This window comes from Melanotaenia boesemani, chromosome 17 (genome assembly GCF_017639745.1).
Source record: "Melanotaenia boesemani isolate fMelBoe1 chromosome 17, fMelBoe1.pri, whole genome shotgun sequence".
Taxonomy (NCBI): domain Eukaryota; kingdom Metazoa; phylum Chordata; class Actinopteri; order Atheriniformes; family Melanotaeniidae; genus Melanotaenia; species Melanotaenia boesemani.
The window spans coordinates 32,755,164-32,782,956 of NC_055698.1; the positions used below are offsets into that span (position 1 = coordinate 32,755,164).

Consider the following 27,793-nt stretch of genomic DNA (forward strand, 5'->3'; position numbering starts at 1 on the left):
GCTGAAATGCTCATTTCGGAGACAGAGGAAAGCGTACAGGGACTGGAGGAGGCTACGATGGAGCTGATTAAGCTGCAGGCTAAACTGGAGGATAAGCTGACAGACCAGGAGGGACGAGCGAGACGGGACAATATAAGAATTCATGGCATTGCGGAGGGATCTGAGAACTCCTCCACACAGGTGACAGTATTTGTGGAAGAACTACTAAAATAAAAGCTGGAGTTAACCCCCACCGTCGACCTCAAGATTGAACGGGCTCACCACGCTCTGGGCCCGAAACCTACCACCAAAGCTCCCCCCAGATCCATAGCGGTCAAATTCTCAAACAGTGAGACGAAGGAAGAAATCCTGTAAAAGGTATGGCAGAAAAAGGGGTTCCTGCACGAGGGGAAAAGAGTGTTTGTGGATCATGACTATGCACCGGAAACCCTCGGGAAACGGTGGGAGTACACAGAGGCAAACAGGGTGCTGAGGGAGGATAAAATACGATTTCAGACCCCTTTTCCAGCCAGGATGAGGGTGTTTTACGGGGGCGACCCATGCTTGTACAACTCGGCGCAGGACGGTACGAAGGACATGATGAAGAGAGGTTTGTCTGTGACGATATTCAAACCCCCGACGAGCTGGGCCGACAGGGTTAAAGAATTAATGTGGCAGAGATCCCGGTCCCCGAGCGAAGGCGAGCAGCAGACGTGCTTCTTCAAGAAGAAACTGGATGCCTTCAGACGCACAGACAGATGAACTTGGTGTGTATCGACAGCATTCTTTCTTTTGTTAATGGTAAGAGGACACAGACATTGCCACTGGTGGACTAAGGATTATCAATGCTTCGAGATCTAATTGGGCTGGGTTAATGACAATTATAATAAAATGAGTGACCGGGGAGGATATGACATACAATGACCATGAAAAACTTTAAGGAGGGCCCTCCACAGACAGGGACTAAAGGAGGCTTTCCCTCTGAGCCAGGGAATGATCTTGGCTCTTCCAGGGTCACAAGTGAGACCTCAAAACTGGAAGTTCTGCTTGAGGTACTAGCTAAGAGTACCAAGTTCACGGTTATGAGAATTTGTTCTGCTGTTGGCTTTTGTTGTGTTATAGTTCTCTTAAAATTCAGGTGGAGAGGGGATAGAAAAGGACTTTTTTTTGTTCTTTGTCTTGCAATGGAAAGAAGCAGAAACAAACCACTCAAACCGGCTTCTTATAATGTGTGAAAGGTGTCAATCCAATCAAGAGGAGTAAGATTCTTGGTAAAATGAAAAAAGACAGGGTGGATATTGTATTTCTCCAAGAGACCCATTTAACTAATTCTGAGCATGCTAAATGTAAGAGACAGGGCTTTAACCAGGTCTATTCAGCATCTTTTAAAACAGGACATAGAAGAGGGGTGGCAACGCTGATATCAAGGATAATATTTGAAAAAATGACAGAATTCACAGATAAAGAGGGAAGGTATAATACGGTAGAGGGAAAGTGGAAGGATCAGAAATTATTCTACTAAACATTTATGCACCCCCGGGAGCAAAGTGGGGATTTTACAAATGCATATTTGATTTAATGATTAAAAAAGCCCAAGGTGTGGTCATCTGTGGCGGGGACTTTAATTTTAAACTTGATCCAAAGTGGGACGCATCAAAACCAACTCAGACATGTAATAACACAGTAGTTAAAAAAGTAAGAAAGATGATGAGAGATGGGAGTCAATCGATGTTAAGAGATTATACCTTTTATTCCTCACCACACAAAACCTATTCTAGGATTATTTTTTTATGTAAAGATATCAGTCTAGAATTGGAATAATGGACCATAACCCAGTGTACCTAGATTTAAACCTGATAAATAAGAAGAAGCAGCGCACCTGGAGGCTCAAGCTAAGTGTACTTAAAGAAAGAAAGAAGGATGAAATAAATGAGGAAATTTTACTATTCCTTTCGGAGAACGAAAATGGGGAAGTGTCCCCACATATGGTATGGGACGCAGGTAAAGCAGTTTTAAGGGGAAAATTATTGCAAAATTAGCTCTGCAAAAGAAGCTCAGGGAGGAAAAATTAGTTCACCTGGAAATTGAACTTAAAATATTGGAAGGAGAACACAAAAATAATACTGAACCAGAACTTACTGATAGAATTAGGGAAATTAAAAAACTAGATATTCAGAAAAAAGCTAACTTTCTTGAAACAGAGGTACTATGAAGGTGGTAGCAAATCAGCCAAAAACCTGGCGTACAAATTAAGAAATGAACAAGTGAAAAGAACAGTGCATAAAATTAAAGATCCACCATCCAAACAGGTCGAGCATGATTTTAATAAAATTCAAAGCAGTTTCGAAAAGTATTACAAAGATTTATATTCCCCGAAGGCTCGTAAAGGGGAAGAAACACCAGAACCTCTGTTGGCTTCACTTGACCTCCCAACAGTTACAGAAGCCCAGAATAAATAAACTCTAGGCTTAAACCTAATAAATCTCCAGGCTCTGATGGGTTCACAGCAGAATGGTATCAAACTTTTAGCGACACTTTATCCTATTATTACTTAACACTTTTAACTGGATCCTGGAAAAAGGAGAAATCCCTCCATCTTGGAGAGAAGAGAGAATTATAGCTGTGATACCAAAAGAAGGAAGGATAAGACTGATTGCTCCAATTTCCGCCCTGTTAGCTTATTAAACCAGGATTATAAAATTTTAGCAAAGCGTTTAGAAACAGTGCTTCCAGATATCATACAGCTAGATCAAACAGGTTTCATCAGACAGAGGCCGACACAGGACAGCGTCGGGAGGACTTTTCATATAATTAATCATATAAACACATAAACACACAAACTAGAAGCTAGAACCAGAAGTTTTGTTAGGACTGGATGCAGAGAAGGCATTTGATTCAGTTAATTGGTCCTTCTTATATAGAAGTATTTAAGATATTCCAGTTTCATGAAAACTTTATTAAGACAATACAAGTTTTATACAACAATCCATCAGCTAAAGTACGAATTAATGGAGGGCTACCAAATTCTTTCAAATTAGAAAGAGGAACTCGTCAAGGATGCCCTGTCTCTCCACTCTTATTCGCCATTTTTATAGAGAATGGGAAGATAGAGGGGATCATAAAATTGCCCTGCTTGCGGACGATATTCTGATATACTTGAGATCTCATCTACCTCTCTCCCAGAACTGCTCATAACCCTGAGGGAGTATTCTCAGGATATAAAATTAACACCCATAAATCTTAAATTTTAACATTCAATTACTCTCCTAGCCAATCGATAATAGACGCACTTAAAGTAAACTGGGAATCCAAATCAATTAAATACTTAGGCGTCAACATTCCAAGGGATCTAAACACGATTATCCTTGAGAATTATGACCCCCTAATCTCCAAACTCAAATCTGACCTGTCAAGATGGGATCGTGTGCCCTTTTTAGGATTAGGGCAGAGGCTGGAAGCATTAAAAATGAATGTTCTTCCCAGATTATTAAATCTGTTCAAAAACGTACCAGCAGAGATTCCTAAGGAAAAATTTCTAGAACTCGATAAACTGATATCCCGATTCATTTGGCAGGGCAAGAGGCCAAGAATTCGTTAAAAGACTCTTATATTGGCAAAAGACAAAAGAAGGCCTCTCCCTGCCAAACATGAAAAATTACCAAGCAGTGCAGATAAGAATCCTGGTTAATATTTGTAAACCGTCCTATAAGGCAAAATGGAAGGAGATAGAGTGCCACATATCGAGTACCTTCCCATTACAAGCGATAACTGGGGACAGCGGGTTGGAAGGATATTTGAAAGACATAAATCCCTAGATAAAGATACCAATCAGGATTTCGGCACAGGATTATCAGGGAAGACAAGATTAAGGAACCTTACTGGATCTTGAGATGGATAGGATATGAGTCAGATTTCAGATTGGATGTGAGATTTAAACAGTGGGCAGATAAAGGGTTAACAAAATATAGCGATCTTTTGGAGGATGGAACACTGTGACGATCTGTTTATTTAGGATCTTTATAGATTTTTACAACTGAGACATCAAAAACAACGAAGAACTTCATCAAATGTCTTTTGGTCGAGTGAAGATATTTCAGCTTGGCTACAGGTCAGACCCTGGACCTGTCGGCTGCCTTTGACACTGTCAACCATCATATACTGTTCTCCAAACTCTTAGAGCTTGGCATCTCAGGATCTGTCCTCTCGTGGTTTACATCCTACCTCACAGGGAGATCATTCAAAGTATCTTGGCGAGGGGGCGTGTCCAGATCACATGGGCTGACAACAGGGGTGCCTCAGGGCTCGGTGCTCGGCCCTCTTCTCTTTTCCCTATACACCTCCTCACTCGGTGCAGTCATTAGCTCTCATGGTTTCTCCTACCACTGCTATGCAGATGACACTCAGCTTTTCCTTTCTTTCCCACCTGATGACACAACCGTCTCAATGCGAATATCAGCATGCCTTGCTGATATCTCTGCATGGATGAAGGATCGCCACCTTCAGCTAAATCTGTCCAAGACTGAGCTTATTGTCTTCCCAGCCAGTCCTTCTTTACCACCACAGATAAGTGTGCAGCTTGACTCAATCACACTAGTGCCTACATCTTCTACCAGGAATCTTGGTGTCATGGTAGACAACCAGCTGACCTTTAAGGACCATGTTGCTTCGGTTTCCCGATCTTGCCGATTTGCTCTCTACAACATCAGGAGGATCAGACCCTACCTGACTGAACACACGACCCAGCTCCTGGTCCAGGCTCTGGTCATTTCACGCATTGACTACTGCAACTCCTTACTGGCTGGCCTGCCTGCATGCTCAGTTAAACCTCTGCAGATGATCCAGAACGCAGCAGCACGTCTGGTCTTCAACCAGCCCAAAAGAGCTCATGTCACTCCGTTGCTAATCGCTCTCCACTGGCTTCCAGTTGCAGCGCATCAGATTCAAAGCTCTGCTTCTGGCTTACAAAACAATAACCCAAACGGCTCCGGTCTACCTTCACTGCTTAATCCAGAGCTACACTCCCTCTCCACAGTTACGCTCTGCCAGTGAAAGACGCCTAGTGCTCCCACCACAACGTGGCGCAAAATCAGTAGCTAGACTCTTCTCCTCTGTTGTTCCCCGGTGGTGGAACGATCTACCAAACTCCGTCCGATCCGCAGAGTCCGTATCCACTTTTAAGACCAAGCTAAAGACTCAGTTGTTTAAGGAGCATTTCCACATTTAGCTTAACTAAATGAGTCAGAAAGATTTGTCCAGCTTTTTGGCTCAACCAAGTACTGAAGAAGCTGTGTGCACTTATGTCCAAGATGATATTGTGTGATGAAATCATGCACTTATGCCCAAGTTGATATTATGTGATGAAATCATGCACTTATGACCTACTTGATATTGTGTGATGAAATCGTGATCCTGTATTTAAATAAAATGACAAAAAAAAAAAAAAAAAAAAAAAAATTATATGCACTGCACTAGCACTACATGACAGCACCTGGGTCCAACTGGACTCAAAAGCGGTCTGACTATCACTTAATTATGACGTCCCATCTTGTTTGAATTCATGCTTGTGTTGTTCTTCCTCTCAAATGTAAGTCGCTTTGGATAAAAGCGTCTGCTAAATGACTGTAGAATAGAATAGAATAGACCCTGGCAGAGGAAAAATATCTAAGAAATACAGAAGCTAGAAGGGGTGAACACGGTATATATTAAGGAGAAATGGGAGGAGGAGAGTAACATCACGATAAAGATGGAGACCTGGGAAAAAATTACATTACAACAATGGAAGAGTACTTCAGCTCCGGCTTGGAGAGAAATTGATTGGAAAAACATAATTAGGTTTTTTAGAGTCCCAGCTGAACAACAAACAGCCTGCTGGAGATCCTGTGGCAACAATAAAGCAACTAATTTTCACATATTCTGGGACTGCCCCGTCGTTTCTAAATACTGGAAAGACATTAGAACGACCATGGGCAACATATTGTGGTTCCCTCGGGCTTGGAGACTCTATATTTGGGGTTAAGACCAGACAACATGAAGGGTATGAATATAAATATATGTATAATATTCTACTGTTGGCTAGTAGAAAAACGATCACAAGGACATGGTTGACGAAGAACTCACCGACAATCAAAGACTGGACCAAAGTGATTAAAGATATTTTTGTAATGGAGAAGCTTACATCTATCTTGTAAGGAAGTTTGGAAGTGTGTGGATTTGTGGACTACCTGTCGATGTGTAAAATTTAAAAAAACACTCCTTGTTCAGACTCCACAACAGGTTCCTGTTATTTTATTTACATTTTTTTTCATTATTATGATTTACTTTTCTTTTTTTTTACTTTTTTGTTTTCACTTTACTAAATCCACTCAGAGTTATACAAGTTTGCAGAAAGCAGGCATTTATTGTCCATGTTGTTCCCATTATAAATGTATACACATTCCAGGTGTTTATTCATCAGCACTCTCATTTCTATCTAATCTTCTCTTATGATTTATTTGGATAGGTGTATGTGTTGAAGAGTGCAGACTGTATGATCTGAACTTTTCCAAATAAAAAGTTTGATTAAAAAAAAAACAAAACAAAAAAACATTAAAGATAAAATAAGCTTCACACACCTAATCTCTCTGACATGAGTTCCAACCGTTAATTTCTGTCTCTGACCTGAATGTGGTGTGAAATATTGATAAACATCTGGCTCGATGCTGTGGTGGCGAATCGGTGTCTTAGGGGAGGAGCCAGCCCACCCACGGCCACGGATGAGGTGTGGAGGATCCCCACGAGGAAACACGCTGGAGTTAAAAACATTAAAACAAGGATCACATAACCCTAAAAGCAATAAGAACAGACAAAAGCAACAAGAATAAAAGAAAACGAATAAGTAAATAAATCACTAAAACACAAATAATTTAAAATTCAACCTAAAGCTGAGCTAACAAGGTGGTGAGCCTCTTTTTTAAAGCATCAACAGCCTGAGCTTCTCAGCCAGGAGGCTCCACGGACAGGAACGAGGCCTCTTTTAGTCCTGACTGCAGGACTAGTTTAAAGGCCGGGACTAGAGGACCACAGGGTCCGCGAGGGTTCATCATTTAAAAGCAGGTCCCATAAATAAGAAGGCTGGTGGCATTTTTACGCTGGTTTTTCTAGTTTTTATACGACATTTGTAGATGCTTGTAATTTGTAAATGCTCATCCATTTTTTCCGAGTTGGTGCAGCTGGAACGCCAACTACCTGGAAATTACCTCACTTATTCTCGGTCATTCGGAATTCTGAGACAACTGGAACGCACCATTATTCCCAGATAACTGGGCTGGGTCTGGTTTCCACTGAAAGTAATGTAGAAGATAATTATTCACATTTTCTACTGTGTTCCAGGTGAATTTATTCTGACATACAGCTCTCCCAGTTGTCATTTATTGTGGGAAAATCATTTCAGACAAGAGGTGGAAAAACAGGCCTTAGGAGAGGATAAAAAAAAGGACTGTATCCAAATATGACTGCTTTGTAAAGGTTATTAAAATAATCTCAAAGGTTATTTTCTGCAGATTCGGTCTAAAATCCATAAAAAAAATATTTGAGGTTAAAAAACTGAACCCACTCAGAGTGGGACCACCATCTGTGGACCTGTGGAGTCCAGAAACCTAGAAATTACTCCCGAATCCCAGTGGAAATTCCCTCTGTTCATTCTGTAAAATATTGATGGTGGAGGTGTTTCCTTGTTCCAGTAAAAGTGAAGAATGAGGATCTGATGATGACATGTTGAGAGGAATCCCTGCTGTAAATAAACAGGGAGGGGGGCTGAACGAAGGGGGGGGGCAGCTCTTTTATTACAACAGTTGATTGTTTTCAGAGTCAAAACAACGCGCGGTCAATCCGCTGTGGACTGGCATTGTAATAACAAACAATCCTTATTTTGTACCTCTGAGGTTTACACAGTCTGGATCTGGGGGGGTGGCAGCAGCGAGAGCGGCAGCTGCAGCCAAACTGGTTGAAGTATCTGCAGGACGCCGGGAAAAGCAATAACAGGAACCTCACAGACGCCCTGCAGCGCTGCAGATAAGAGCCACGCCGAATAATGAAGGCTGAGAATGTTCTGGGACAAAACGCTGCCTGGGACCGCGGCACCGTCCGGGAGAACACGGTGTTGATGAGAAACACTTGTCTCACTAATTGACTCATTTTCTGTCTTTATTCCTCTAACAGCTCTAACGTCATGGGAAAGGAACGACAGCCTGAGGAATGCCGCCTGATCCGAGGCCTTTTGTCACCTCTCCGCCTTCAGAGAAGGCTGAAATGATGACACAGACCTCGCTGCACCGGCTGCCAGTTAAAGTCCTCTAAATGAAAATATTATGAACCTTTAACTGGAAACAAACACAATTATTATCAGTTTGTATCATCAGCAGCCAGGAAAACATCTTCAGCTCAGTTATGTAAGTCATATGAAGACACGTTGTGGTGGAAAGGAGGTCAGAAGTTTCATGTCTTTAACCCTGCCCACCCCCAACAATACCCACCCCCCACTACAAGGTCAAGTCCATTTATTTTCTTCTGGTTTTCTAAACAGTACCAAGTCACAACAGAAGTAATGTCAAGTTCCCTTTCCTCTAGAGCAGGTTTACACCGCGTCCATCGCCGTCACTTCCATATCCGGGACACCGCGTCCATCGCCGTCGCTTCCATATCCGGGACACCGCGTCCATCGCCGTCGCTTCCATATCCGGGACACCGCGTCCATCGACGTCGCTTCCATATCCGGGACACCGCGTCCATCGCCGTCGCTTCCATATCCGGGACACCGCGTCCATCGCCGTCGCTTCCATATCCGGGACACCGCGTCCATCGCCGTCGCTTCCATATCCGGGACACCGCGTCCATCGCCGTCGCTTCCATATCCGGGACACCGCGTCCATCGCCGTCGCTTCCATATTCGGGACACCGCGTCCATCGACGTCGCTTCCATATCCGGGACACCGCGTCCATCGCCGTCACTTCCATATCCGGGACACCGCGTCCATCGCGTCACTTCCATATCCGGGACACCGCGTCACTTCCATATCCGGGACACCGCGTCCATCGACGTCACTTCCATATCCGGGACACCGCGTCCATCGCGTCACTTCCATATCCGGGACACCGCGTCACTTCCATATCCGGGACACCGCGTCCATCGCCGTCACTTCCATATCCGGGACACCGCGTCCATCGACGTCACTTCCATATCCGGGACACCGCGTCCATCGACGTCACTTCCATATCCGGGACACCGCGTCCATCGACGTCACTTTCATATCCGGGACACCGCGTCCATCGACGTCACTTTCATTTCCGGGACACCGCGTCCATCGCCGTCGCTTCCATATCCGGGACACCGCGTCCATCGACGTCGCTTCCATATCCGGGACACCGCGTCCATCGCCGTCGCTTCCATATCCGGGACACCGCGTCCATCGACGTCACTTCCATATCCGGGACACCGCGTCCATCGCCGTCACTTCCATATCCGGGACACCGCGTCCATCGCCGTCACTTCCATATCCGGGACACCGCGTCCATCGCCGTCACTTCCATATCCGGGACACCGCGTCCATCGCCGTCACTTCCATATCCGGGACACCGCGTCCATCGCCGTCACTTCCATATCCGGGACACCGCGTCCATCGACGTCACTTCCATATCCGGGACACCGCGTCCATCGACGTCACTTCCATATCCGGGACACCGCGTCCATCGACGTCACTTCCATATCCGGGACACCGCGTCCATCGACGTCACTTCCATATCCGGGACACCGCGTCCATCGACGTCACTTCCATATCCGGGACACCGCGTCCATCGACGTCACTTCCATATCCGGGACACCGCGTCCATCGACGTCACTTTCATATCCGGGACACCGCGTCCATCGACGTCACTTTCATTTCCGGGACACCGCGTCCATCGACGTCACTTCCATATCCGGGACACCGCGTCCATCGCCGTCACTTTCATATCCGGGACACCGCGTCCATCGCCGTCACTTTCATATCCGGGACACCGCGTCCATCGCGTCACTTCCATATCCGGGACACCGCGTCCATCGCGTCACTTCCAAATCCGGGACACCGCGTCCATCGACGTCACTTCCATATCCGGGACACCGCGTCCATCGACGTCACTTCCTTATCCGGGACACCGCGTCCATCGACGTCACTTCCATATCCGGGACACCGCGTCCATCGACGTCACTTCCTTATCCGGGACACCGCGTCCATCGACGTCACTTCCATATCCGGGACACCGCGTCCATCGACGTCACTTCCATATCCGGGACACCGCGTCCATCGACGTCACTTTCATATCCGGGACACCGCGTCCATCGCCGTCACTTCCATATCCGGGACACCGCATCCATCGACGTCACTTCCATATCCGGGACACCGCGTCCATCGCCGTCACTTCCATATCCGGGACACCACGTCCATCGACGCGCTACGAGTGATTTTGTTGTTTGTGTCAAAGAATTTCTGATTATTAAAACGTAAATCGTTTCACACATGCATTAACCAGTTAAATCTGGTGGAATCCATTAAAATGTCAAATATTAACCTATATAACCTTTCTTCCAGATGAAACGCTGACATTAAAGAATGAATGATGATAAACTGTAATCACTGTGAAACTTTCAATGGAAGTCAATGGGACATTTCTGGCTATGAAGGTCCCCAGAGGGAGTTTCTGATACGACATAAAGTCTAAATGCAATCAAATCAATTTTGTTGCTGGTTTGTGACCAATCTGTAACTTGCATGTAGATATTTTTGGCCATAAAGTCACCAGAACAAATGTAAAAGAGAGAGAAAGACACTGGATTTACAAAACGTTGACAAAAACTTCACGCCGCTAGCAGCAACGCAGCCAAGACGATCACGCGGTTAATAGAAGAAAAAGTTGAGGAAAAATGGCCATAAATGTCGGAGAAGGGGTGAAGGGTTAATGTGTGACAGCAGCAGGGAAATGCCTCCCTTCACCAACTGATTAACCGCTTTAAATACAGATGCAGACTCACGCTGAGCAAACAACAGGTTTATCTGAAAACTGCTGGAAGTTGAAGGTAAACATTCATTAAAACGTCATTTCAGCTGAATCTGAGATTTGTGGTGAAAACAGATGAAACTGGAGATCTGACAAATCACCTTTATATGCTGCTAAATGGCTCTGTCTCATTGTAAAGGAATTATAATGGCTCCCTGGAATATTTTCCCAGGAGAAAACCTTGGCGTTTACACATCATTATGTTTCTGAGCTTTCTTTTCTGGTGCGATCACTGAGCTTGTCGGCACCGGCCTGATATGCGACTTTCTAATGTAAGATTCTCATGGATCCTTGTTTTTGTTAATCTTCCTGAAGATCTGCAGCAGCCGAGCTGTGATTTTCATGGTTTTAAACCTAAAACGGCTCTAAAATGATGCTGTGACACGTTTAATGTGGTTTTTAAAAACCGGGGTGCTCCTGCTTGTTTCTACACATTAAGCTGCATAATAATGATGAGGACGTGAGAACGGGTGAGAGCCGTCCTCGTGTCAACAGTTCATGGCTGAACAAAGCCGCTGGGCCTCGAGGCGATGGAGGATCTCCACCTCTTAGCTCGCTGCTCAGGTCGAACTGGATGAGTCACATGTTCCTCCTCAGCAGCAGCTTGTTATGATGGGCAGGTTTGTGTTTTACCGACTTTGATCTCTCAGCTACTGGATTTCTAATTTGCATTGGATTGGACTGAAAAAATGTTGCCGTGGGGGAAATGGTTTTCATAACAAAACACTCCCTGACTGAGCTGCAGCCGAGTGTTCAGGTGAGACTCGGCTCAGCAGGTAAAATCCAGTTGTCCTCCTAAATACTCTGCTCCACATCTAACAGAAAATTTAACTCTGACGGAGAAAGAACAAAAAATAACACCATCAGAGTCCTCTGTCCTCTGATGTCCATGGAGACGTTTCTGTCCTTGGACGTCATAAAAAACTACATTTGGTCATCAGACAAAAAGAAAGACCCCCAACCGGACCAGGAGGATGGCCGTCTTCCCTGGTTCTGGTTCTGATGGAGGCTTTTCTTGCTGGTTCTGGTTCTGATGGGGGCTTTTCTTGCTGGTTCTGGTTCTGATGGAGGCTTTTCTTGCTGGTTCTGGTTCTGATGGGGGCTTTTCTTGCTGGTTCTGGTTCTGATGGAGGCTTTTCTTGCTGGTTCTGGTTCTGATGGAGGCTTTTCTTGCTGGTTCTAGTTCTGATGGAGGCTTTTCTTGCTGGTTCTGGTTCTGATGGAGGCTTTTCTTGCTGGTTCTGGTTCTGATGGAGGCTTTTCTTGCTGGTTCTGGTTCTGATGGAGGCTTTTCTTGCTGGTTCTAGTTCTGATGGAGGCTTTTCTTGCTGGTTCTAGTTCTGATGGAGGCTTTTCTTGCTGGTTCTGGTTCTGATGGAGGCTTTTCTTGCTGGTTCTGGTTCTGATGGAGGCTTTTCTTGCTGGTTCTAGTTCTGATGGAGGCTTTTCTTGCTGGTTCTGGTTCTGATGGAGGCTTTTCTTGCTGGTTCTGGTTCTGATGGAGGCTTTTCTTGCTGGTTCTGGTTCTGATGGAGGCTTTTCTTGCTGGTTCTGATGGAGGCTTGTAAGCTGTTTGATGAAATCAACCATCCATCGTATTACTTACCTATTTTAATATACTTTTGTTTTATTAGTATTTATAAGAGCTTTTTATTTATTTAATATTCATTGCATTTTATTCTAGTCTCTCTATTAAATTTTTTATTTGTAGCTTTTTAAAGATTTACCTTTATTTTTATATTATTTTCATTTTTATTTACTTTTATTTCAGTATTTATTGTATTATATATACTGTTTTAGTTTATCAATTTAATATTTACTTGTATTTTGTCTTTTTCATTTCATTTTTAAAATAAATTATTTTTGCTTTGTGTAATTGTAAATATTTATATTTACTTTTTTCATTATTTTTTTATTTATTGCTTTTTATTTATTGTTATTAACATACTTGATATTAAATGTATTTTTTTGTCATTTTCGCCTACTTTATTGACATAAATGTGGAGGCATCACCAGGATAAACTGAACCTCTGGTCTGACTTTTCTCAGCTCCACATCTGCACTCAGAAGCTTTGGATCTTTGGGATCCGTGTCTGGACAGATCTGGACTGTACAGCGTCGCTCGGTAATAACATCGCGTGCTGGCGCCTGATGCAGTCCTGTTCCCAGCTCTCTGACCATGACATCACAGGTTTAAGGTGTTGGCGCGACACGGCGGCTCGTGCTAAGTCGGCCTGACAGCTGGGGACACGAAGCAGCATTCCTGACATGCTGCCCTGCTGGGAGAGCAGCCTGGAGATCATAACGTGCAGAGCCGAGAGGACGAGGCTTAAACAGGATTTCACTGATCGTACTGGAGCCAATAAACAAAGTCTCTGAGTTCAGTCAGAGAAGCTGATTTCATATTTCAGCTACGTTAACAACACAGACTGGAACAGAGCGTTCAGATCCGTTTCTTCTGACACCACCCTGCTGAAACTGGAGGAACGTTAAGATAATGACAGTTATAACCACATTAGACCTGGATGCATAAAAAATCATTGTCAAGTTTCCTCCAGGCAACAAACTCCAGTTAAATCTATACATAGGTGGCAGAGTTCAGCCTCCACCTGCCTTCCACACGGTGCAGGTTGACTGGAAAACAAGCTCAGGACCAACACCCTCGAACAGGTCGATGAAGCTGAACCATGAACGCATCACGGACCACACGCTTACCTTCAGGAAGCCGACGTCCTGTTTCCCTTCAGGATTAGACCAGAAGTTCTGAAGATAAATCTGTCCCCACGAAACCTAAAAGATTTTTTAAAAATCTAGTTACAACTGATTTAATCATTTCATGTCCAGCTTCCTTTCCTTTCATTTAACATTGCAAACATATTCGAATGAATATTCGTATTCACACGGATACGTAACAATGTTCGTGGAGAAAAACACCAGCAGCTGATTGTTCTGTATGTAGCTGTACAAAAACCTCCAGACGTCTGCTGCATTTTCATGTAAATTAATTACAATACTTGCATTTTAAGTTATTAAAATGTTTGCGTTTTTACACACAACAAAAAGACTTTTTCCTGCTCAGATATGTTTTGTGTGAGTTTAGGTACAGGGTCAGAATAAAAAAATGAAAGTAAAATCACATGTATGAGGTTGAGCTAAAAGAATGAAACCAAACAGGCAGGTAAATTGGTTTAAAGGTAAAATATTAAATATAAAAAAAGTAGTCAAAAACAGCCAATTATAGCCCCAAACCCAGAGGGTTAAATCTTTTCAAAGCACTTTATTTTTATTTTCGTTTATTTTTGTTGTTTTTATTTGTTGTTTATCCGTCTCACTGATCTAAACTCAGTCTGCTATTGATCTGATTTCCACCAAACCCCCTTATTTCTCAACACGAGTTCCACACCATGCGCACATACAGACACGTGCATGCACACGTGGGTGCGCACGCTCCAACAAACAAACAGAGAACACATAAATATGTGGCTTCATCCACCTAAAAAACTGATTAGTGGATGACTCGTTCAGCACGAGTAAACATCTATATGGACCATAATAAACAGGACTGGGCAAATTTTAATCTCAGTTACGATCAGGGCTACGATCATAAAAATGAAATGATCCAATTATTTGCTCCTTCCAAGTTTCCTCTTGTGCTGTTTTCAGTTGCAAATCGAGCACCACTTGCAGCGCTCTGCTGCAGACTCCTCCCACAGCTGCAGACTCCTCCCACAGCTGCAGACTCCTCCCACAGCTGCAGACTCCTCCCACAGTCCGCTTTGGTTTTATTCAGCATGAGCTGCAAACACCTCTCAAGAGACCTCGTCCGTGTGTATATTAAAAGAAAAAGGCTGAAATCTAACAGCAGTGTAAGTTGTAGCAGATCTCAGCACCGTCTCAGGTAAAGATGGCCTCCTATCCACTTCCAAGATTATCACATCATGATGACAGAGGAAAAAGATGAAGTTTGGGGAAGCATTTGGATCCTGAGAAGCTGAAAAAGCATCACCTGGAACGAAAGCTTTCCTGCTGCTGTGTTAAAATGTTTGTGTGTGTTTGGGATCGGTTGTGTAGGGGCCTGTCAGATAACAACCAGATCTCCAGAGTATCCCAGAATAACAACGCCCCGGCCGAGTCAAAGGCATCCGGGATGCCATCTGATACGCCTTACCCAAACGGTGTGAAATCTCCTCGCTGAAGAGATATGGCGTGACTCATGAGGAAAAGTGTAAGAGTCACGAACACCCTCATCATTGTGATGGTTCAGTCCACTAAAATCAACCATGGAATAACAGGGGTTCCGGATGTTCCTAACGGGTCCAGCTCAGCCACCATGTTTACCGGCAGGGGACGGAGGCGTGGTGAGCAGCCTGAGACCTTCTCACCTGCCTGATGCATGATGTCATCTGTCTGCTATCTGACTTCATACCAAACGGCTGCTAATCCCTATCCTATCAGGGCCTGAGGGCTGCAACATCCCTCCTCTTCTTCCACCGATACTAGGGGTGAAAAATCCTGAGCCTGAACATTTTTAAGGTGTTCCTATATTTAGGCCCGAGCACCGAAGGCGGTGCGAAGGCCTATTGTAATTGCTCCGTTTCTTCCTTATTAGGCCCGAGCACCGAAGGCGGTGCGAAGGCCTATTGTAATTGCTCCGTTTCTTCCTTATTAGGCCCGAGCACCGAAGGCGGTGCGAAGGCCTGTTGTAATTGCTCCGTTTCTTCCTTATTCTTCTTCTTCTTCTTCTTCTTCTTCTTCTTCTTCTTCTTAAACATTGGAGGCATTTTTGGGGACCTGAACATGCACGAAAACGCGCCTATTTTTGTGTACCCCCCCAAAGGAATGCGAAAAATTTGATATTTTGGGGTGCTTGGGACTGTTCGGGCAAAATTGAATGAGAGCGCCACCTATTTAATATGCCCCGCCACTGCACATCATCAATCTTTATGAAAATCGCTACATATATTCTAAATGTTCGGGCGAACAAAAAATCCTCTTGGAGCAACAGCCTACAACCAACAGGAAGTCGGCCATTTTGGATCAAAGTCGCCATTTTGGCGTTTTACTGACATTTTCAAAATCTATCTCCTCCTAGAGATTTCATCGTACCGCTACCAAAATAGCTCAGGATGTCCAGAAGGCATGTGTCTTTAAAAGTTATTGAAAGTTTTCTAATAGGAGAAAGGGCATGGAGGGGGTGGGGCCTCAAAGTTTGGTGTCTCGCCGTGAAGAACGAAAGTGATATAACTTCCACATAAAACAATGTATCTGAACCAAAATGGCCATGTATGATGCCAGTCCCATCCTGAACACATTTACATGTCAATATTTGGGTTATGAATTGGCCACGCCCCCTGGTGACAGGAAGTCATGGTTTTTACTTGGAGACCCACTTATCTGACGTTTTGGACACAACCAGGTCCAAACTGGGTCAGACAGCAGAAAACAAGTTGGTGATGATATCTGGTGAAAACCATTGCTCTACGCTGCAGGGCGAGACCGTGGCGCCATGGCGAACTTCGATAAGACGCCATGACATCATAAATCGCTATAAATCCCTCAATTCTAATCCAATCCCCATCAGGCTTGCAGAGATTAATCAGCATCCCGCCCTGAACAGATCCATATGACCAATACCAGACTAGCCCTAAGCCCCGCCCACTTCCAACAGGAAGTGCTTTTTTTCATACGCAGGGATCCATCTTCTCAGGAATGAAACTTACAGACTTGAAAGTGCTTCACAACAGGTCAAACCCTTTCATGATACCACAATAAAAATCTCAAGATGCTTCGCCAAACGTAACCATGGCGAATAGTGCTCCGACGCCATCAAACAGGAAGTACTTCTAAGTGACCCATTGTACTGCTGATCTCGACCAAACCTGGCAGGAAGGAACGCGGTCAGGTTGGGAACTCAGCCGCATTGACATATGCTGCAAAAATTGCAATATAGCCCTATAGCGCCCCCTACAAATATTTAATTGATCATATCTGCCCACTACATTGACCAATATGGCTGAAGTCCAGTATATTGATAGAACTTGGAAGGATGTACAAAAAAGCCTCCAGGACCTATATGATAACTTCAACAGGAAGTCGGCCATTTTGAAAAAATTGTCATTTCCGGGGTCATTTTTGCATGTTTCTTTGCCTTGCATTTGAACGAACTCCTCCTACAGATTTTATCGTATTCACCTCAAACTCAGTCTGAACACTCCAGAGGCATGCGTGGTCAAAAGTTATTGAAAATTTTCTAATAGGAGGTGACGTTCAGCGGCGGCGCCTCATCAAGTTTTGATGTTTCGCCATCAAGCATGGAATCCATTATTTCTGAAATACAACACTCATTTTGCACCAAACTGCACATGTTTCACTTCAGTTCCATGCCGACCACATCTACATGTCCAGATGTTGTCATCTGGACATTGCTCAACGCTGCATGGCGAGACCGTGGCGCCATCACAAGGTTGGATAAGATGCCATGACATCATTATTGAGTATAAATCCCTCAATTTTCATCCAATCAGCATCACACTTGCACTGATTAATCAGAGTCTGCTCCTTAACAGATACATGTAACTACTTCTGGTCTTGGCCTAAGCCCCGCCCACATGAAACAGGAAGTGCCTTTTTCCTGCAGCAGGGTCCCTCTCAGCAGGGATTAACCTCACACACTCAAAAGTGCTTGAGATCAGTTCAAACCCTTTCATGATATTAGAGAAAAAAAACCTCAAGTTCCTTCCTCAAGCAAAACATGGCAAATGGCGTCCACCGCCATGAAACAGGAAGTACTTGTAACTGACCCAATGTACTCCTGTTCTCCACCAAACTTTGCAGGGAGGACAGTGGTCAGGCCTGGAACTGATTCAAATAGACATATGCTGGTTATTTGGCTCTATAGCGCCCCCTATGGTTATATCATTCGCCATGAAACAGGAAGTGGCTCTAGCTCTGCTGTCAGTTGACCAGTTGAACTGATATTTTCCTGTTCTCATTACAGTTCCAACCTGAACATGGTTCTACATGAAAACGACTATAGCGCCACCTAGTGGCCACGTGGAATTTTCCTCTTGATGACATCATGCTCCGGTTTGTGTGAGTTCAACACAGTTTGTATGAAACAAGGTCATGAATGCTTCAGATCCCATGACTGGAAAGGCTGAGGTGCAAGCTGATCCTCTCATGACGAAAATCACCTCTTGATGGAGATAAACTCTGGAAGAACGGGTTTATGGCTCTGGGAAAGAGCGGCTGTGTTGCTGGAGTGGGGCTGTTGGTCGATGGGGCGGTGCAATAGGCCGAAGCGGCGCCAGAGGTGCGAGGGCCTCCAACGCTGCTTGCAGCTTTAATTCTTCTTCTTCTTCTTCTTCTTCTTCTTAAACATTGGAGGCATTTTTGGGGACCTGAACATGCACGAAAACGCGCCTATTTTTGTGTACCCCCCCAAAGGAATGTGAAAAATTTGATATTTTGGGGTGCTTGGGACTGTTCGGGCAAAATTGAATGAGAGCGCCACCTATTTACGATGCCCCGCCACTGCACGTCATCAATCTTTATGAAAATTGCTACAAATATTCTAAATGTTCGGGCGAACAAAAAATCCTCTTGGAGCAACAGCCTAAAACCAACAGGAAGTCGGCCATTTTGGGTCAAAGTCGCCATTTTGGCGTTTTACTGACATTTTCAAAATCTATCTCCTCCTAGAGATTTTATCGTACCGCTACCAAAATAGCTCAGGATGTCCAGAAGGCATGTGTCTTTAAAAGTTATTAAAAGTTTTCTAATAGGAGAAAGGGCATGGAGGGGGTGGGGCCTCAAATTTTGATGTGTCGCCGTGAAGAACGAAAGTGATATAGCTTCCACATAAAACAATGTATCTGAACCAAAATGGCCATGTATGATGCCAGTCCCATCCTGAACACATCTACATGTCAATATTTGGGTTATGAATTGGCCACGCCCCCTGGCGACAGTAAGTCATGGTTTTTACTTGGAGACCCTCTTATCTGACATTTTGAACACAACCAGGTCCAAACTGGGTCAGACAGCAGAAAACAAGTTGGTGATGATAACCAGTGAAAACTGTTGCTCTATGCTGCAGGGCGAGACCGTGGCGCCATGGCGAACTTTGATAAGACGCCATGACATCATAAATCACTATAAATCCCTCAATTCTGATCCAATCCCCATCAGACTTGCAGGGATTAATCAGGGTCCGGCCCTGAACAGATTCATATCACCAATTCCGGTCTAGCCCTAAGCCCCGCCCACTTCCAACAGGAAGTGCTTTTTTTCAGACGCAGGGGTCCATCTCCTCAGGAATAAAACGTGCACACTTGAAAGTACTTCACAACAGGTCAAACCCTTTCATGATACCACAATAAAAATCTCAAGCTCCTTCGCCAAACGTAACCATGGCGAATAGCGGTCCGACGCCATCAAACAGGAAGTACTTGTAACTGACCCATTGTACTGCTGATCTACACCAAACCTGGCAGGGAGGAGCGCGGACCAGCCGAGAAGTCAGCCACATTGACATATGTTGGAAAAATTGCAATATGGCTCTATAGCGCCACCTACAAATATTTAATTGATCATATCTGCCCACTACATTGACTGATATGGCTGAAATCCAGTATATTGATAGAACTTGGAAGGATGTACAAAAAAGCCTCTTGGACCTATATGATAACTTCAACAGGAAGTCGGCCATTTTGAAAAAATTGTCATTTCCGGGGTCATTTTTGCATGTTTCTTTGCCTTGCATTTGAACGAACTCCTCCTACAGATTTTATCGTATTTTCCTCAAACTCAGTCTGAACACTCCAGAGGCATGCGTGGTCAAAAGTTATTGAAAATTTTCTAATAGGAGGTGGTGTTCAGCGGCGGCGCCTCATCAAGTTTTGATGTTTCGCCATCATGCACAGAATCAATTTTTTCCGACATACAACACTCAGTCTCCACCAAACTGCATATATTTCTCTTCACTTCCATGCCGACCACATCTACAAGTCCTGATGTTGTCATCTGGACATTGCTCAACGCTCCATGGCGAGACCGTGGCGCCATGACAAGCTTGGATAAGACGCCATGACATCATTAATCAGTATAAATCCCTCAATTTTCATCCAAAAACCATCACACTTACAGTGATTAATCAGGGTCTGCTCCCGAACAGATACATACAACTACTTCTGGTCTTGACCTAAGCCCCGCCCACTTGAAACAGGAAATGCCCCTTTCAGACACGCGGGTCCCGTTCTTCAGGAATGAGTCTCACACATTCTAAAGTGCTTCAGATAAGGTCAAACCCTTTCATGATACTACAGAAAAAAGCCCTCAAGTTCCTTCGCTAAGTAAAACCATGGCGAATGGCGTCCACCGCCATGAAACAGGAAGTACTTGTAACTGACCCAATGTACTCCCGATCTCCACCAAACTCGGCAGGGAGGACAGTAGTCAGACCTGGATCTGATTCAAATGGACATATGCTGGTTATGTGGCTCTATAGCGCCATCTATAAATATTAAATCTATCAGCTCCAACCACTGCTTTGACTAACATTGATGAAATGTAGCATATTTATTTAACATGCCAAGAAATACAAAAAAGCCTCGTCGAGTCCTGATGTTGTCAACGCCATAGCCGCGCCCCCTGGGAATAGGAAGTCCCACCATTTTAACCCTTTATTATCTGTAAAACCAATTCAGACTCATTAATATCATCCTGCATGAAATCATGGTTGAAAATAGAACTGAATTCTTGCAGCATCATGATTAAAATAGTTTCCTTTTTTCGCTGGAGGGAGGCTGCTGGCTGATGGGGCGGTACAATAGGCCGAAGCGGCGCCAGAGGTGCGAGGGCCTCCAACGCTGCTTGCAGCTTTAATTAGGCCCGAGCACCGAAGGCGGTGCGAAGGCCTATTGTAATTGCTCCGTTTCTTCCTTATTAGGCCCGAGCACCGAAGGCGGTGCGAAGGCCTATTGTAATTGCTCCGTTTCTTCCTTATTCTTCTTCTTCTTCTTCTTCTTCTTCTTCTTAAACATTGGAGGCATTTTTGGGGACCTGAACATGCACGAAAACGCGCCTAATTTTGCGCACCCCCCCAAAGGAATGCGAAAAATTTGATATTTTGGGGTGCTTGGGACTGTTCGGGCAAAATTGAATGAGAGCGCCACCTATTTACGATGCCCCGCCACTGCATGTCATCAATCCTTATGAAAATCGCTACATATATTCTAAATCTTCGGGCGAACAAAAAATCCTCTTGGAGCAACAGCCTACAACCAACAGGAAGTTCGCCATTTTGGCGTTTTACTGACATTTTCAAAATCTATCTCCTCCTAGAGATTTTATCGTACCGCTACCAAAAATAGCTCAGGATGTCCAGAAGGCATTGTGTCCTTTAAAGTTATTGAAAGTTTCTAATAGGAGAAAGGCATGGAGGGGGTGGGGCCTCAAATTTTGATTGTGTCGCCCTGTGAAGAACGACAGTGATATAGCTTCCACATAAAACAATGTATCTGAACCAAAATGGCCATGTATGATGCCAGTCCCATCCTGAACACATCTACATGTCAATATTTGGGTTATGAATTGGCCACGCCCCCTGGCGACAGTAAGTCATGGTTTTACTTGGAGACCATCTTATCTGACACTTTTGAACACAACCAGGTCCAAACTGGGTCAGACAGCAGAAAACAAGTTGGTGATGATAAACCCAGTGAAAACTGTTGCCTCTATGCTGCAGGGCGAGACCGTGGCGCCATGGCGAACTTTGATAAGACGCCATGACATCATAAATCACTATAAATCCCTCAATTCTGATCCAATCCCCATCAGACTTGCAGGGATTAATCAGGGTCCGGCCCTGAACGGATTCATATCACCAATTCCGGTCTAGCCCTAAGCCCCGCCCACTTCCAACAGGAAGTGCTTTTTTTCAGACGCAGGGGTCCATCTCCTCAGGAATAAAACGTGCACACTTGAAAGTACTTCACAACAGGTCAAACCCTTTCATGATACCACAATAAAAATCTCAAGCTCCTTCGCCAAACGTAACCATGGCGAATAGCGGTCCGACGCCATCAAACAGGAAGTACTTGTAACTGACCCATGTACTGCTGATCTACACCAAACCTGGCAGGGAGGAGCGCGGACCAGCCGAGAACTCAGCCACATTGACATATGTTGGAAAAAATTGCAATATGGCTCTATAGCGCCACCTACAAATATTTAATTGATCATATCTTGCCCACTACATTGACTGATATGGCTGAAAATCCAGTATATTGATAGAACTTGGAAGGATTTACAAAAAAGCCTCTTGGACCTATATGATAGCTACAACAGGAAGTCGGCCATTTGAAAAGGTGTCATTTTTGGGGTCATTTTTGCAATGTTTTTTGGTTTGCATTTGAACGAACTCCTCCTACAGATTTTATCGTATTTACCTCAAACGAAGTCTGAACATTCCAGAGGCATGCGTGGTCAAAAGTTATTGAAAATTTTCTAATAGGAGGTGGCGTTCAGCGGCGGCTCGTCATCAAGTTTTGATGTTTCGCCATCAAGCACGGAATCCATTATTTCTGAAATACAACACTCATTCTGTACCAAACTGCACAGGTTTCACTTCAGTTCCATGCCAACCACATCTACATGTCCAGATGTTGTCATCTGGACATTGCTGAACGCTGCATGGCGAGACCGTGGCGCCATGACACACTTGGAAAAGACGCCATGACATCATTAATCTGTATAAATCCCTCAATTTCATCCAATTAATATGACACTTACACTGATTAATCAGGGGCTGCTCCTGAACAGATACATGTTACTACTTCTGGTCTTGGCCTAAGCCCCGCCCACTTGAAACAGGAAGTGCAATTTCAGACAGCGGGGTCCCTCTCTTCAGGGATTAACCTCACACACTCTACAGTGCTTGAGATCAGGAACTATAGAAAAAACCCTCAAGTTCCTTCCTCAAGCAAAACCATGGCAAATGGCGTCCACCGCCATTAAACAGGAAGTACTTGTAACTGACCCAATGTACTCCTGATCTCCACCAAACTTGACAGAGAGGACAGTGGTCAGACCCTGGAACTGATTAAAGTACACATATGCTGGTTATGTGGCTCTATAGCGCCCCCTATAAATATTTAATCTATCAGCTCCAACCACTGCTTTGAACGACATTATAAAATGTGGCATATTTATGTAACATGCCAGGATAAACAAAAAAGTTTCTTCATGTCCTGATGTTCTCAACACCATAGCCCCGCCCCCTGGGAACAGGGAGTCCCACCATTTTAACCCTTTATCCTCTGTATAACTAATTCTAACTCATTAATATCCTTCATGAACTCATGCTTGAAAATATCACTGACTTCTTACAGCAGCTTGATTAAAATGGCTTCCTGTGATGGTTTAAATCATTCGCCATTATACAGGAAGTGGCACTAACCCTGCTGTCAGTTAACCAATTGAGCTAATATTTTCCTGTTCTCAACAGAGTTCCAACCTGAACATGGTTCTACATTAAAACAACTTTACCACCACGTACTGGCCATGTGGAATTTTCCTCTTGATGAAATCATGCTCCAGTTTGTGGGAATTCAACACAGTTTGTAAGAAACAAGGTGATGAATGCTTCAGATGTCGTGACTGGACAGGCTGAGTTGCAAGTTGATCCTCTCATGCCGAAAATCGCCTCTTGATGGAGATAAACTCTGCAAGAATGGGTATATAGCTGTGGGCGAGAGTGGCCGCGCTGCTGGAGGGAGGCTGCTAGGTGATGGGGCAGTGCAATAGGCCGAAGCGGCGCCAGAGGTGCGAGGGCCTCCAACGCTGCTTGCAGCTTTAATTTATCTGAAATTTCAGCCCAGTGTTATCACACAGAACACATTACACCGTTTTCTGTTCCTGTTGAATCTACAACTTCTTCGATGTTAAACTTTTTTTTTCTAAATTGCTTACAAGCAAAACTTTACACCCTTTTAAAATGAGCGAGAGATTATTAAAAGAATGACCGTGTTAACCTCTGACCTGTCCTTTGGTTGAACCAGATCTATCTGTGGTTATGGTGCAGCAATATAAAAAAATGATAGTAATAGTAATACTCCATGTTACTGCAATATGGTCCTCACACATGTAATGCTTTTACTATCCAAAATAAAGTTTTCCAAGTTGTCCCAAAAAAAAGAAACTGTCCCGATGACAAGGCTCAGGAGACTGGGCTCTGGAGGGCGGCTCTGGAGACTGGGCTCTGGAGGGCGGCTCTGGAGGGTGGCTCTGGAGACTGGGCTCTGGAGGGCGGCTCTGGAGGGTGGCTCTGGAGACTGGGCTCTGGAGGGTGGCTCTGGAGGGCGGCTCTGGAGGGTGGCTCTGGAGACTGGGCTCTGGAGGGCGGCTCGGGAGACTGGGCTCTGGAGGGCGGCTCTGGAGACTGGACTCTGGAGGGCGGCTCGGGAGACTGGGCTCTGGAGGGCGGCTCGGGAGACTGGGCTCTGGAGGGCGGCTCGGGAGACTGGACTCTGGAGGGAGGCTCTGAGGCCGCGATGACAGAAGACTGAGATCAAGGAACCACAGGAGATGGAGGAGCGACCTCCTCGGGAGCATGAACTTCAGGAGGCAGAGGACGAGTGTACCGACCAGGGACGAACCCCTGCATAGCTGGACGGTACTTGGGTGCTGGCGTGGGACGCTGAAGCGCTGGTGGCGACACTGAAAACGTGGGCCATGGAGCCGGCAGCGGCGGTGCAAGGCAAGGTTTTTTGGAGCCTTGCCTCCTTCTGGCCACCACAGCTGTCCATGCAGAACCGTAAGAGGTGGGTCTCCCAGGAGGGATCCAGACCGCCAGTCTGGACCCCAAGAACAGCAACCTCACAGGAGCGTGGTCCATCGCTGGTGTAACGCCTATGTAGCCAGATTACCTGTTCAGCCAAGGTGATGTAGGCATAGCCCGCTGGTTCCGTGGGAGGCCAGTCCATTTTGTCAGGACTGAGGCTGTCAATCTCCCGCTTCATCCTTCCCTTACTTGTGAACAAGACCCTGAGAGATTTTAACTCCTCCCTTGGGGCAGGACCTCATTCCCGACCCAGAGAGAGCACTCCACCCTATTCTGGCTGAGGACCATCGTTTAGGACTTGGAGGTGCTGATTCTCATCCCTGCCGCTTCACACTCAGCTGCAAATCGCTCCAGTGAGAGCTGAAGATCACGACCTGATGAAGCCAACAGAACCACATCATCCGCAAAGAGCAGAGACCCAATCCTGAGGCCACCAAACCGGATCCCCTCAACACCTCGGCTGCACCTAGAAATTCTGTCCATAAAAGTTATGAACAGAATCTGTGACAAAGGGCAGCCTTGGCGGAGTCCAACCCACACTGGAAACGATTCTGATTTACTGCTGACGATGCGGACCAAGCTCTGACACCGGTCGTACAGGGACCGGACAGCCCGTACTCCCAGAGTACCCCCCACAGGAGCTTCCAGGGGAACACGGTCGAATGCCTTCTCCTAATCCACAAAACACATGTAGACTTTAACCAAATTCCCCATCCCCCTCCAAGACACTGAAGAGGGTGTACAGCTGGTCCACTGTTCCATGACCGGGATGAAAACGGCATGGCACAGGTGCATGTGCAGTAGGGCTGCAACAATTAGTCGACATTGTCAACAACAGTCGACAATAAAAATAGTGGACAACAAATTTACCCGTCGACTATTGTTGGCAAAAAAAAAAAAAAAAACCTACAGAGTGAGACATCGTCTTCTTTTCTAATCTCTGCCGACAGTTGCACAATAAAGTCCGCCAGGGGAAAAATATGGCGGCGGACCAGGCAACAAAACTCCGGCAGAGGATGTCAACAGTCTGAGTTAACTTCACATTAAACTTACAAAATAAATTAAATACATGTGAGGTTTGTAAAGCGGACCTTACGTCCCACAGAAGCACATCTGCAACGCTCGAACACGTAAAGAGGAGGCACGGCGGACTTACATAACAACCTCATGCAAGATTTCAAAGCTGAAAGTGAAATAAGATCCGTTTAATAATTATCAGATACATAATCCGATGGGTCGACTAGTTCTTCTAATAGTCGGTGACTAATCCACCATCAGAAAAGTCATTAGTTGCAGCCCTTATGTTCAGTCGGAAATGAGCTGAACTGCACCAGTTTTATGTGCACAAACGTGTGCTCACACGTGGCATTTCAAGCCCTGTTTTACCAACTTTTGATCACTTATAACAGATTAGTGTTTTACATTCCACTGTGAATTCTCAGATGAATCACTGACACTCTGATGTCTGATGTAATAACTGATATCTCCAGATAAGAAACCCTCATCAGTAACTGTAGACCACTGTGTAAGGTCATCAGCCCAGAAGTCCATGCTGCTGTCCATGCCACCTTAGTAACAGCAGCACTTCATGATGCAACACACAAACAGCTGCTGGATCAGTCTACAACCAGAGAGCAGAAGCTGCAGCTCAAACACGTTCAAACTGCTTCATTTGGCTCAAACGCTGAAAAACAAAGCCTGCAGCTGGTAAAACATGGAGGACAGATTACCCAGCCATGTATTCAGTTATCTGCCAGAACAGCTGATCAGAAGCCAAATGAATCCGTTCAGACAAGTGTGAACTTTAGAGGGTTAAAGTCTTCAAACGTTACAGGTCACATGACCAACATGTTAGAGATGAAGAACCCGCTGTGACAGTGTCAAGCAGTAAAAAGATAAATATTATTCTCAACACCAGAACAAGCTGCTGATGGAAGCTTGAGCGTTACCTGCTGGTGTTGCTGCCGAGCGTGACTTCAGTGTTTTCCTGTAGCCATGGCAACGAGGGAGCCTGAGTGAGCTGCATGTGCAGGAAGTGCTGCGAGGACAACAGGATGTGCTCTGGCTCCGCCGTCGAGGACCGAAGAATTCTAGGAAGTTATTGTACTTTGGAATTTAGCTCAGGAATGCAAGATGTCTGCCTTTCTTTTCTTTCTGGATCCGAGCAGTGTCACACGTTGTAGCTTTAAATATAACGTGACCCTGCTTGATGCTGCTGGGCTGTGGCACAGGGCTGCCACATGGACGTTTGGGCCTCACCGATCCTGAAGGGAAGCTCCGTCGGCAGCGGTTCAGTCGGAACTCATCGGAGAGGAAAGCTGCTCACCTGTCGGCTGGAGGAACACATACAGATGTCACCTCAGAAGCATGGACCTGACCAGGTTATAACGTGGTAGTTTGTGGTAAAAACGTGGAAGAGAAACTTTTAATGTTTTCATCTCTAAATGAAGAAACTGTAGATCAGACACGTCTCGTTTGCTAAATGTGATGAAGTTATAGATAAATTACATCTGGGTGTCAAACTAGCCTAATAACAATATTTGATTTAGTGCAAAAAGAACCAACGTTTATATTTAGAAAATATTAACCTCATATTTTACCTCACTTTATCATTTACAACTTCCAGAGACCCCGGGTCTAAAAAACAGGAGCAACTTTTCCAGATCTACAAGTTATTTAGATCTACATACGTGTACATTTCCACACGTGTGTAGTAATCCTGACCAACTGAACTAACTCACCTCATCATACAAACTCAAGTCACATCTATGAAGTCAGAAAGATGGTAAATGGTCCGTATTTATACAGCGCTTCATCATACATCACATCCACCCGTTCACACACACATCCACCCGTTCACACACACATCCACCCGTTCACACACACATCCACCCGTTCACACAC

General features: G+C 44.9%; 1 long non-coding RNA gene across 1 annotated transcript; it reads right to left on the reverse strand.

The window, feature by feature from the left end:
- Positions 1-13,045: 13,045 nt before the first annotated feature.
- LOC121628338 lies at positions 13,046-27,219 on the reverse strand. The gene is made up of 3 exons (XR_006008151.1): positions 26,839-27,219; positions 13,762-13,836; positions 13,046-13,338 (listed from the first exon to the last, which is right to left on the reverse strand). It is a non-coding gene; the product is annotated as an uncharacterized LOC121628338 (long non-coding RNA).
- Between the last annotated feature and the right edge of the window lie 574 nt (positions 27,220-27,793).